Source organism: Enhydra lutris, unplaced genomic scaffold (assembly GCF_002288905.1).
Source record: "Enhydra lutris kenyoni isolate GAN:26980312 unplaced genomic scaffold, ASM228890v2 scaffoldscaffold7, whole genome shotgun sequence".
NCBI classification, from domain to species: domain Eukaryota; kingdom Metazoa; phylum Chordata; class Mammalia; order Carnivora; family Mustelidae; genus Enhydra; species Enhydra lutris.
In genome coordinates this window covers 804,044-816,828 of record NW_019154091.1, presented here as the reverse complement: position 1 = coordinate 816,828, position 12,785 = coordinate 804,044, and the positions used below count along the sequence as shown (strand labels likewise).

Here is a 12,785-nt window from a genome sequence, read left to right as displayed (position 1 = left end):
CAATTGCCTAGCCATATTTTAAGTGCTCAGTAGTCACATGTGCTTAGTGGGACAGTGCTGGCTGGACAGTGGTTGGGTTGGACCGTGCTGATACAGAACATTTCCGTCATCATAGAAAATTCTGTTGAACTGTGCTGTCCTGGGGGGAGGCTGACTTTGATCAATAATCATCAATAAAAATATAATTGCAGTTGTGATAAGTAGCAAGCAGAAAGAATACATGGTGACACGAGCATTTCATAGGGGGATGTGACCTGTGTGCTGGCTTCCTCAAGGACTACCTGCTTGAACTCAGATCTGCTGAATGACTGGCAGTTGGCACAGACACATGGTTAGGTAATTAAAGAGACTGAAAAAAAGGCCAATGGCTGGGGTATAGGGATGGACGGCAGGTTTGGGTGTGGTAGAGAGGTACAAGTACCACACAGGATCTTGTTAGAAAGGACATGAAGGAGCTGAGAGGCTGAGTAACAGGACAGTCTAGTCACTGATAGATGCTGGGTTTGATTGAAGTCCGTGCTGCATCATAGATGCATAGTCAAAGGACTTTGCCTCTGTAGTGACCTCCTCGCACTCCTTTCTTCTTAGAAAACTGCCAGATTTCCCTGTACTAGGTTGGCTTTTCAGCATAAATGTATTATATTTCATATTTATATTATATTATATTTATTATATATATATATATATATATATATATATATATATATATATTATATCTTTTCAGCTACAATAATTTCCTTCCTGGACAAAACTAAACGACACACCTTCCTTGATCCTACATCCCTCTTCCGCTACTTTCCCAGTTTTCTGTTCTTCTTTTTTTTTTTTTTTAAGATTTTATTATTTATTTGATAGAGAGAGAGAGAGCACAAGTAGGCAGAGCAGCAGGCAGAGGGAGAGGGAGAAGCAGACTCCCTGTTGAGTAGGGAGCCCAATGCTGGCCTTGATCCCAGGACCCTGGGATCATGACCTGAGCTGAAGGCAGAGGCTTAACCTAAGAGCCATCCAGGCGTCCCCCACCCCTACTTTTCTGTTTTTATAGGAAAAAAAAAAAAAGAATATATGTCTATACTCACTCCCTCCGTGTCCTTTTTTCCTGTTTCTTGTTGAACCTCCTCTAATCAGGCTTTGTTTCCTCCCTCATTTTCACAAAAATCAGTAATGACATCCATGACTCAGTTTGTATCTTGGACTATTTCTCAGCAATACTTGACATAGTTGGTCTCCCTCCTTTGGGGAGCGCTTCTTCACTGGCTTCTGAGACCCCACATTTTCTTGGTTTTCCTCCCACCTCCCTCGAGTTTCTTCTCAGGCTCCTTTAATGGACCCTTCTCCTCCTTTGCACTCTGCCAGGGCTCAGTCCTGACTGTCTTCCACTTCTTAACTATATTAACTCCCTGCATCATTTCATCTAGTCTTATGTGTGATGGTTAATCTTAATCTGGTTGTTTAGCCAGACACCAGGGCAGATGTTGCTGTGAAGGTATTCTCTGATGTGATTAATATGGAAAACAGTAGACTTTGAACGGGGCAGATTGCTCTCCCTTAATGCCAGTGGGGTTAGTTCAGTCAGTTGAAGGCCTTAAGAGAAGAGATCGAGGTCTCCTGAAGAGGAAGGAATTGAGGCCGCCTTGAGACCCAAGACCGCAACATTAAGACTGCTGTCATTTCCAGCCTGTTGGCCTGTCCCGTAGGTTTGGGACTTGCCAACCCCCACAATCCTGAGGACCAATTTGTTTCCCTGTCTCTCTCTGCATGCTGTTGGCTCTGTTTCTCTGGTGAACCCTGACTAATATACACGGTATTAAAGATCTTTTATATTTGACTCCCAGATTATTATTTCTAGCTCTGACCTCCCCCCCGCCCCCGCCTGCTCCCCACCAACTCCAGGTTTGCACACCAGCTGCCTACCCAGCATCTCCATTTGGATAACAACAGGTCTCTCAAAACCATACTGTGGATTTGTCCCAAACTGCATTTACCCAGTTGCCAAGGCTAAAACTCTGGAGTCATCATTGAATCTTCTCCTTATGTCCCTCATTTCACCCACCTGCAAAATTTATGAGCTTTACCTTCAAATATCTCTTCTCACCCCCTAATCCAAGCCTTGCTCATCTTTAGCTTGGACCACCACAACAACTTTCTAGCTGGTTGTGCTCCTCCATTCCAAGTCCCTACTGCCTTAATCTGTTCACACAGCAAAACAAACCTTCTGAGATACAAACTAGATTAGTTCCCTGTCCTATCTTGTGATATTTCAGCTTCATTTCACATTCAGAATGAAATCCAAAGTCCTATGGCCTTTGGGTTCTGGCCTCTGGCTACTCCTCTGGCTTCATTATCTACCACTTTCTTCCTTATTTACTGAGTTTTAGACACACTGCTTCCTTTGCAGACCTTTGGACAAGTCAAGCAGGCTCCCAGCTTAGGACTTTAGCACTTCCTGTTTCCTCACCTTAGAAAGATCACTCCCCTCATAAGTCTTGCTCCCTCCTTTCACGCTGGTCTCTGTTCAAGTGCCATATTCTTGGATCTTTCCTAACTTATGTACCCTACTTTCTTCTTCAGGGTACAAAGAATTCTTTCAAAACAGGTTTTCCACCCCCAGTGTGAAGGGGAACAATGAAATGGGGTGGTAACTATGGGGGTTGGGTACATGGGCTCATGGGAGGCTTTTTTTTTTTTTTAATGGGAAAACTACAGTATATATATGATGAGAGAATGATCAGGCAGAGAATATGAAATTGATGATGCCGGAGAGGGAAGCTAATTTCAGGAGTGAAGTTATTGAAGACTGAGAAGGCAGGAAGAAAGGAGAATCTGTACACAAGTGGAGGAGTCGGCCTTCATTAAAACAGGGGTGAAGGTAGAGAATGTGGCAGCTTTGTGATTGAGAGGAAAATGGGAGTTCTAGACAGAATAATCAATCAGGCAATTGATTCTATTTTCTTAAAGCAGAGAGCAGATCATGAGTTAATGGCAAGGTATAGGTGTATTAGAGGTTTGAGAAGAGAGGAGTAAGTATGGAGTATTTACTTTGGAAACTAGGAAAACACATCTACCAGAGACACAAAGGACTGCTGGGCAGCTTTGGGGACACATTGAAGTTTGGGATCTTGACTTTGAAGTGACGTCACTTTTCATTTCTGTGTTTTCTCCAGCAATGTTTTGTTGTATTAGTAGGGTATGGAGTACGTGGAGAGCTAGGTTTAACAGGGGTGGGCCTTGTCAGTACAACTGAGGAGTTTGGACTTTGAGGGTCTTGGAGAGCTACAAGTTTTGAACAGAGAAGATTTGAGGGTCAGGAAGATTGTTCTAGCTCAGTGTGGTGTATATGTGTGTGAGAGAAACTTATTATAGGAGGAATAGTAGTTTAATACAATAGGACCCTCAATCAGATACCTGCATACTTCTGTTTACAGTGTGCTTACCAGAGAGCTCCAGAACACTGAGGATCTTTTCCAGCCTTTCCTGAGTAACTTACTATATATAGCAGGTTCTGGGAAGACAAAATAAATCAAACAAGAGTTGGCCTCCCCAAAGCCCTCTTGGATTTACATGATTTATAATTATTTTTAGGTATTTCGGACCCCAGAATAGGGAACAAGCTATCAGCATTGGGTGGGAATCGGAGAAGGTTTCCCAGAGGACACGACATTTCAGATGAGCTTTGAAGGAGTAGGCCTTAGGGAGGGAAGCTTATTTTAGGCATGAGCTCAGTCAAGAGATGTTAGAGTTATGTCTAGAACAAATGCGGCGTGATGAGAAATGGTGGGAGATGAGGTACTTCTCCCATTACCCAGAAACTAAGTAGCTAAGGAGTTCTCTGTATTTTGTGACAAGGGTAAGGCATCTGGGCCCTTAATTGCAGCAAGAAAGGTCTGAAAGAAAAGTGAAGGTTTTTGAAAATGGTGATTTTTGTTAACTTAAAAAACAAGCTACATGGAGCAACTCTAGGTATTTGTGTTATAATTTGCTCACTTAAGAACACTGTGAAGTTAAAAATGCCTTTTTTGTTATGCTGTTAGAAGATACGAACTATGGCAACTCTGACCTATGATATGAGGCTCATAGAAATCAATTCTTATCACTTGCTTTCAGTATATTATTTCCAGTTAAGTGATTTTACAGTCCCTCTCTATCTTGAGACATACATTTGAAGGAAGCTGTAGTTTCTATATATTTTAGGAATGAGGAATTTATGACCCTGGTTCATAGATCATTACTGTACAGATTAAATGAGTTAAGGCATATAAAATGGTTAACAGAGCTGGGCCCAGCAGCCAGGAGGAAATGTTTTCCACCCTGGAGTCCTGGCTTTCTTGCCCTCTCATTATTCATCCTTTGCTTCTTAAATCACATTGTTTCCTGAACACCTGTTCTAGACCCATACTCTGTTCAAAGGACCCCAGAGGAGGTGAGGATGCACTTTGAGGTATACAATCAACCTGCAAGGAGAGTGACCATTTCGGTATGCTCTGTGTGTGTGTGTGTGTTTGCACAAGTGCATGTGTGTTCAGAAGCTGAGGCATTATATGAAACCTCTAACCTAGGCTTATGAATGGACCCACAGGTGTGAACTGTGGTTCACCTGCCACTTCAGAGAAGGCATGGCTGCCCTGAAGCCTTAAGAAGCCAACAGTCCTTTCACTCCAGCCTGCTTCCGTGGGCCGGCACCCAGACAAAGAAGTGGGAGATATATTCATTCACTCATTTATTTATTCAGCAAATATTCGCAGCTACCTACTGATGCAAGGTGCTGAGTAAGAGTCTGAGTAAGAGCAGGAAGTGTGAGAGAGCGTGGCTCACTCAGGCAGCTGCAGGTGGTTTGGCATGGCTGGAGTCAAAGACAGTTTTCCCTAAAACAAACATAACACACCAAAACCTGAGTGGGTTAAGGAGGAAGGAGGTAAGGGGAAGTCACCTGTTGGTGAGAATTTGTCACTTTTCAGGATTACCCAGCATGAGTTAGGTGTTTCTTTTGAAAGCCTGATAATTTCCTTTAGAGAATCGCCAGACTGACTAATCCATTACCTTGGGGCAATGGGTCCCAAACTTTGCTGTTCACTAGAATCACCCAGGGAGTTTAAAAAAACAAAAACAACCCCCCCCCCCAAAAAAAACCTCAGATGCCTTGGTCGCACCCAATACCCATTACCGCAGAATGTCTGGGAGTGGGAACGAAGGCGTCAGTATCTTTAAAGAGCCTCTCGTGATTACAGGGGGCAGCCAAGTTCCGGAGTCCCTGCCTCAGGGCATAGTCCAGTTTTGTTCGTTAAAACCTTCTGCTTTGGGTTCTGGTTCCAAACATTCCTTGCATTGTTTTTGCTCCTTTCTCGGGTTGGGGGCGCTCCGAGCAGGAAGAGGATGTGGTGTGTCACCCAATTAGGAGGTCCCACTTCGCTAAGCCCTTCGGCGTAGTCGGCAGCGCTGCACGGGAGTGGATTTCTGCTTTGTCATTCTGACTCTGGCGACCGGCCTGCCCGTTCCGAGCAGGGCGTGGCCTGCGGGGATCCCGCCACCCTTTCCCCTCGCTCCGCAGCAGTCCGCGGTGTCTGGGAACCGCCTGCGAGGACAGCCTGCTGCCCGGAGCTCCGGTCCACGCCAGCGGTGGGTTCGTGGACAGCAGGCAGAGCTCCGAGCCTCTGGACTGTGAGGCCGGGGACGGGGGCCGCCGCCGGCCGCGTGCGCTTCGGGTTGCGGAAAGGGGAGCTGTTTTGAGGTGTGTTTGAATCGGGGTGAAGCTTTTCTAAGGCGGCGAGCTTCTTGGCCGCGTTCGCGGTTGCGGGTGAGTCGGTGGGACCGGCCGGCCCCGGTCGGCCCCGGTCGGCTGGTGGCTTCCTTCCGCTAGCTCTCTGTCGAGACTGTGTGCAGAAATGGGAAAAAATGAGTGTTTGTGTCGTTCGCTACTGCACGACTATGGGAACGTGGATGATAATGTGACGAATAGACGGACAGATCCTCGACAGCGCTAAGGGAGGAGAACGATTTAAAGAGGTCTCAAGAAATTTTCCCATTGCATCCCCGGAAATCCTGAGCTGGCACATCGTCCCAGTTTACAGTTGGGGAAACCGAGGCTCAGAATCACGTGACTTGCCCCAGCCTCTGAGCGGGGACAGCAGCGAGGGGACCCCGCGAGTGTTTCGCTCGGATCGGGCAGTACCGGGTGGCGGGGAACGGGGTGCACGGCACCTTGTGGACTTTCTGGCCGCTTGAACTCGGGAGAAATGGACCCGCTGGGACCTCCTTCAGAAGAGCAGTTGTGGGGGTGAAGCGTCGGTAGGTGCAAAGGCCCGGAGAAGCGCTCGCTGCCATTATTGTTGTCAGACAGCCGCACTTGGGAGAGTTGGTGTGATTTCTGGCTCATGAATGAGCCTGATGATGTTAGAGTAACTGGAGTCTATTTTTAATTCCATCACTGACTCACTGCTTACCTGAGTTCACCCGTTTGTAAAATTGGGCCATTACCTGCCGGTCTGTCAAGCAGGGTGTTGCTCTGGCTTCAAGCTTATGAAATGAAAGCGCTCTAAGAGCGCAGACTGTTCCTCATTTTGCCTGGTGGTTTCAAATTTCAAAGAAACCTGGGAAGTCGGCTTTTGGCATTCTGTATGGAGGCGGAGTTCAAAGGCAGCTTACACTGGGAGGTGTCTTCTGGAAGCGGGGATGCCGGTGTGCGCGGGGGATTGAGCCGCGTTCGCAGCGCCTGCTCCCGCGAGGCGGCCAGCATTACAGCGCGGCGGGCCCCGCCACCCGCGTCGGGAGCCGGCTTGGGGCGCTGTGGCCAGCGCGCAGGTGTGCGGGAGCCGGGTGCGAGCGCGGGGCGGCGTGTGGTGGGGGGGGGGGGCGGCACGCGGCGCGCGGGCCGCCCTGGGCCGCGTGGTTGGGCACACGGAAGCCCCGCCCCTGCCGCGCACTTCCCGCGGCGGCCGGGTCGGCGGGGCTAACCCGCGCCCCTCTTGGGTTTTGTGCGGCAGACGACGCCAGCGGCCTGGAGAGAGCGCTCTCGGAGCTGACCTCGGAAACCGAAGTGCCCGTGGTGTTCGTGAAGCGGCGGAAGATAGGCGGTCATGGTCCAACCCTGAAGGTAGGTGGGGGACAATAACGTTCTTTACCCGCCCGCGCTGGGAAGGAGCTCGTGGAGCCGGCTGCACTCGCGGCCTTCGCTTCAAGGCCGCGGTGGATGCAAACCGACCTCCGCACGGAGCATGTCCTGAAAAACGACAAAGAAGCACCCAGGGGCCAGCTCACGATCGGTGGAAATTGATGAGTCGGCGGGTAGATTCAGAACTGGGGAAGCTTGGAAGGGAATATGGAACTTTTCATCTTTTAAAACACGCGTTCAGAAAATTTGTTTGCCTCCTACTTCGCCTTCCTTTGCCCCTCCTGGTCAATCTAGATAACTCAAAAATTTCCAGCAGCAGTGTAAACTGCTGAAAGTGAGTTGTTTGAAGTATTGAGAAAAGGGTATCAGGAAATGCCTATCTTGTCCATCCCTATCATCTTCCTCTTTAATTCTCTGGGAGGGAAACCCAGAAGCCCCAGGCTCTGGGGAGCGCAACCTGCAAGCTTCTGGAGTGAGTTCATTTCCCTTCTGGTATCTCTTTTCTAGCCCAGAGTTAACAGTTGGGTGGAGGGAAAGGAGAAAAAGAAATCTTTCCTGTGGCTTGTGGCAAGCGTGATGGCACTCCTCTCTTAGGACCATGCACTGTGGTGTTGGGTGGATAGGTCTGGCTGTGGTAGGGGCAAAATGCTTGGAGGCGGGGTGCGTGTTTAGGAGGATACCCAACAAAGACCAGGTGTGGCTGGCTACCAGGTTAGAAAGCCTCTAATCTCATCACTTTGATACATTTGCTGTAATGTTCACTTTTTGTCCTTGTCTGTATTCATGTAATTTTTAAGAAATGGAACTCATACTTAAACATTGCCTTCTTAGAAGTAAACCTGAGGCCTCTGTTAAATGTAAAAATCTACTTAGATATGTTCACATTGAGGAAGAATATTAATTAATTTGCATTTTTATTTGCTATTTTTCTTCTAAGGGAATCTTATTACCATTTTTGAAGAATGGACAGTGGACTAGGAAATGCAGATAGACTTCAAAAACAAATAGCAACTTAATGCGAAATAAAGGATAAAAAGGCTTTTAGTTTGATTTAAAGAGTATTGTATTAGTCAGACCTTTAGTTTGCAAGTCAGATGAGACAAAGGTCTATTAATACTACTTTCTGTCTGATTGTTCTGTTTTCTCTACCTGTGTCATAAATTTGCACTTAAAAAGTTATGTGTGCATTTGACCTTTATATAAATTCTACAAATGGTTCTGGTTTTAGCATCAGTGGGAGTAAGAAGAATCAGTTTTTATAAGCTTTGAATCCACTTTATTGGTATGATCTGATGTTTTCAATCCATATGATGGTTAATTTCAGACATTTAGTGGGGTGCAGTGCCGGGATTGAAAAATATACCACCAAGTCATTAAAATTTAAAAAATCATTTCGCACGTCTCTTTTAAGTAAGCTTACCATTCTACTTTGTGTCATTTATTTTTGTTTTTTAATGAGTAGTAAGGCATGGAAGAAGAGACACAAGGAAGTAAGCACTACAGATTTTAAATATTTGTGGATTTCCAGCCACATTTGGGTGTTGCTTACCATGTTGCCCACATTTGGGGCTAAATGGTGGGTTTTGAAAAATCTCTAGGGCATGTTGGATTTGAGTGGAGAAAGGCATTTATTTAGTGGAGAATTAATTGTTTATAGGATTAGTGTTATAATCCTAAAGTCCGCACCAAAAGAAAAGGTTCAGATTTTATACTTAAATGCAACATAAAAAGGGGAGAGGGGGCTCCTCAAAATGCCTGCTTTTTCTTTCTCCTCTTGTTTGTTCCTTTGTCTCCCTTTCCCTTCAGTAAACACAGTAGTAGCTGCAGCAGTAGTAGAAGCAGCAGCAAAACCTACCTTGCTTTAAGGAATTATCTTTTCAAAAAACTAGTGTATGGGCCACCTGCGCAGAATCCCCTGGAGTGCTTGTTAAATGTACATGCCTGGGCTTTACCTGACGTCTTAAGTAAACCTTAAGGGCTAGGATCTGCCTTTTAATTTATTTTAAGCAAGTTCCCTCAGGTAATTCTTAGGTTAAATATCACATTTGAGATTACTTTCACGTTTAAGGTAGTTTGGTCAAGATTGGTTGCTAAATAATTAGAATTGGGAAAATTGAGAGGAAAAGGGAAGTGAATGGAAAAGTATGTATTGGCATTACTGAGTGCAGGACATAATTAAGACTAGTAGTTTGAGATAATAGTCTTGGGAGATAAGACTAAAACCAGCAACAGGGGACTTAATTTCTTCAGGTTAATAGTAAGACAGATGCCAGGCAGAAAGCAGTGCCTGACTGGCATCCAGGTAAATTCTGAAGACAGTTGTGGGTGGAGCTCAGGTGTGATCCTGTTGCTGTTGAGGCTCCAGCCCCACAATCCGTTGTTGTCGCTGTGTGGGTAGACATTTAAACAAAGGCAGGTCTTCTCCTTTCAAGCCTGACTTCTACAGTTACCAGAAACCGGACACTTAACCGAATAAACACTGGGAAATTGGTGGTAATTGAATAACTCTTCAGCCATCCCCTTTCTTTCTTAATACTCTACCAAAATTGGCAGAGAACTTTGTGTCTTTTGATTCTTCCTCCTGACATAATCCTTCAGGGGAGATTAGGGGTATACTTGCTCTGGCTGAGAGAAGGAGAGGAGGATGGGAGGACTGCTTTGAAGATGGGGGAAGTGGACAGGTTGGCTGACATAAGAAGGTAAGGGGTAAGGACAAGTAAATTTCTTTGGGGCTGATTTATCTAGCAAAATTTTTAGTAGTTGTGAATCCGTGTTGAAACCCCATGCCTCGTCCTCCCACTTGAACTAAGGGACAACACAGACCTCCTTTTTGCTCTTCATCTGTTTTCCCTATTCTGTTGGTCCTGGCTTCAGATTGCCCCCTGGGCTCTCCTGTCTATTCACTTGCCAGGGCTTGACTATTTTCCGCACATGCCCACGGTCTTTATTAACTTTTGGCAGGCTCTTCCAGGTCCTAAGTTCCTCTTGCCTAAACCGCTTCAGCAGTCTAACAAGCCTCCTACTTTTGATCTCCCGCCCCTTCCAGTCCATGTGGACTGGATCTTGGAGGCATCTTCTGGTTGCTCCTTCCCTGCTCCTAGATCTGCATGCAGGGTGCAGGGCACACCCTTGAGCTAAGTATTCTGTTTTCTCCAGGGCCTGGTGCCCACCTGCTTTTCTGGTTATTTCTTCCTCTGCTCCCTTAGCTACTAGAAGTGGAACCACCATTGCAGCTAGAGTTCCTGAAATTTCCTTCCTTTGTTCAATTCTTTATTCCAGTTTCTGATTTATCTTCGTGCTCAAACCGACTTTTCCAACGGCCTGTGTCAGAGTACAAGACCCGATGTGTCCATTCTTTCCCACAAATTCTTATCTCTGGAAAAGGGGGAATCCTGCCAATTATAATTTTTTAGATTACGTATCAAAAGTGAAGAGTTAGCTTTATTCTTTGTGTCTGAGATCCCGTGTCTCTTTTAGAGTTCAGCAAATACTTAAATGAGCATGCCTATTAATGACAGTAACTACCATTTATTGAATGTCTACTGTACATTAGACTAAATGCTGTAACACCTAGGTGATTAAATTTTCACAGTAGCCCTGTGCAGAAAGGGGTGTTATCTGGTTTTACAGGTGAGAAAATGGAGGCCTTGGGAATGTAAGGAACATGCCTAGATTACACAGCTAGTTAAATGGCAGCACCAGGAATGGAATCCAGGACTGTCTGTGAAGTTCATGGTGTTGTACTCATACTTGCCAGCACTTGACTTTGTGTTACAGCTATTGGGATGCATGCCTGATCTCCCCAGTGTGATTGTATATTCATGATTCAGGCCTGAGCCCATGCAGATCTTGGTATTTCTAACATAGCTCTGGCAAATAGCATTCATTCATTACACGCTTGCTGAGAGGAACTGCATTCCTCTGTGCCTACTAAATTGTGTGTTCCTTTAGGACAAAAATGATTTATTTTTGTATCTTGTGTGTGTGTTTTAACACCTAGTTTGCATCCAGTATTTGTTGAATGAATGGATGATGGTAGGGCCAGAGGAGACTCAACTCCCAAGTGAGGTATTTAGCTACAGGTTGTCTGATTTTGTGAATGTCTCTATCTGAGCCCAACCCCTAAGATACTCTGCAGAGATTCTAAGCAGCGTATAAACAGTTCCGAATTTCAAGGAGCTATATGACAGCAGCTTTGTCTGCCTTCATTGTCATATGCAAGTGTGTCCAGGTCAGTTGGGAAGGAAGTCACATTACATTTATTTAGCTACTATTTATTGAGTACCTGTGTTCTCAGCTTTGGGCTAGGCACTGTCTTTGCTCTCTGTAACACAAATCTGCAGGGCCAGTATATATATTTAAGGTGTATTTGTCAACAAATGTTTGTATATGATTTTTTATAAAGAGTGACGACCACTCTGTGTGGCAGAGAAGCCATTCAATAGACTCATGTGACAAAGGAGGAAACTCAGACTCTGAAGAAAATAAGTGGAAACTAATACAGCACTAGTTTTGATCTGAGCCTAGGCCTCCAGAGTGAGTTCCTGCAAGGCTACTGCCTTAAAAACCACATAGCCAGTGCCTTCCTCCCCGCAGTCTATCAAAATGATGCTCCTGGTCATTGCTGATTTCTGAGGTGTGTCCTAAGAGAATTGGTAATTGCTCTTGTAATTGAAAGGGTCTATTCTCAACCCACACCCTTGTTTATGTTAGTTCTTGAGACTTGGTAAGTCGGCCAGCACTGGGTTTTCTGCTGTCGGTGAAGTGTTTGACCACAAAGCAAGCATGGCGGCTTTATGTACTCTAAAGGATTTAAATGCTCAAGTCTGCATTATTTTGTGGGACTTGACAGTCATCTTTTACTTCACTAGCAGTAAAGCCATGTTATTTGGATAGAACAGTTATTTGAAGCCTCTTTTGGATACTGTGTTGCTGTTGTTTTTAAAGAATCTGCTGAAATCCAAGGAATCACTCAATGAGAATAACCTCAGACTCTTAATAGACCCTGCTTCAGATTATCTAGCACAGAGTTTTACCTCTTCAAAGTACTATATACACTTCCATTAGCTGAAACCTTAGTAGGTGTTTAAATCGCATTATATGGCAAATTTTTTCCCACCGGTATTAGTTGTAGTTGGGTATATTCCTGTATTTCTCCTTACAGATATATGGATATGGAATATGGAGTAAAATATTTTTCTGTCCTAAGAGTAAGGTTACTGATTTGTATACTTTTTTCTATTTGGTTTCTAATGCTTATTAATAAACATTTGCTATCTTTGGGATGGTTTAGATTTACTAAGTATTCAGTAATTGAAAATATTATCAGATCTGTCACGCAATTCTCCTTCAATACTTACAGTAGCTTTATGGCGGGTAAGTAGTAGTATTCCCACATTACAGATGAGGAAACTGGAGGTTGAGCAGTTAAGCGACCTACCTAAGAGAACCTAAAAACTAGTAATAGGTCAAGATTATAACCCAGGTTTGCCTCCTTCCTCTGTCCATGGTTATTTAAAAAAATGTGTATCTGCCTTGATCCTGGCAAAGTTTACCTTAAATATTAAAACACCAACCAAAGCAAAACCATATACACTCAAGCATAACCATATACACTCAAGCATAACCTTAAAGGAAATTCAGATGAAAGAGAAAACATACCTAACATCTGCTAATCTGACAA

The 12,785-nt window shown here is 44.9% G+C and overlaps 1 protein-coding gene across 3 annotated transcripts in view; it reads left to right on the top strand.

The window, feature by feature from the left end:
• The first annotated feature begins 5,589 nt into the window (after positions 1 to 5,589).
• The window catches only part of LOC111142082 (thioredoxin reductase 1), a 66,949-nt gene continuing 59,753 nt past the window's right edge, over positions 5,590 to 12,785 (top strand). The window contains exons 1-2 of one of the 3 annotated variants that reach the window (XM_022495033.1): positions 5,590 to 5,610; positions 6,975 to 7,084. The gene's annotated coding sequence lies outside the window, so the exon portion shown is untranslated. The other 2 variants (XM_022495031.1, XM_022495032.1) reach the window with 2 other exon arrangements.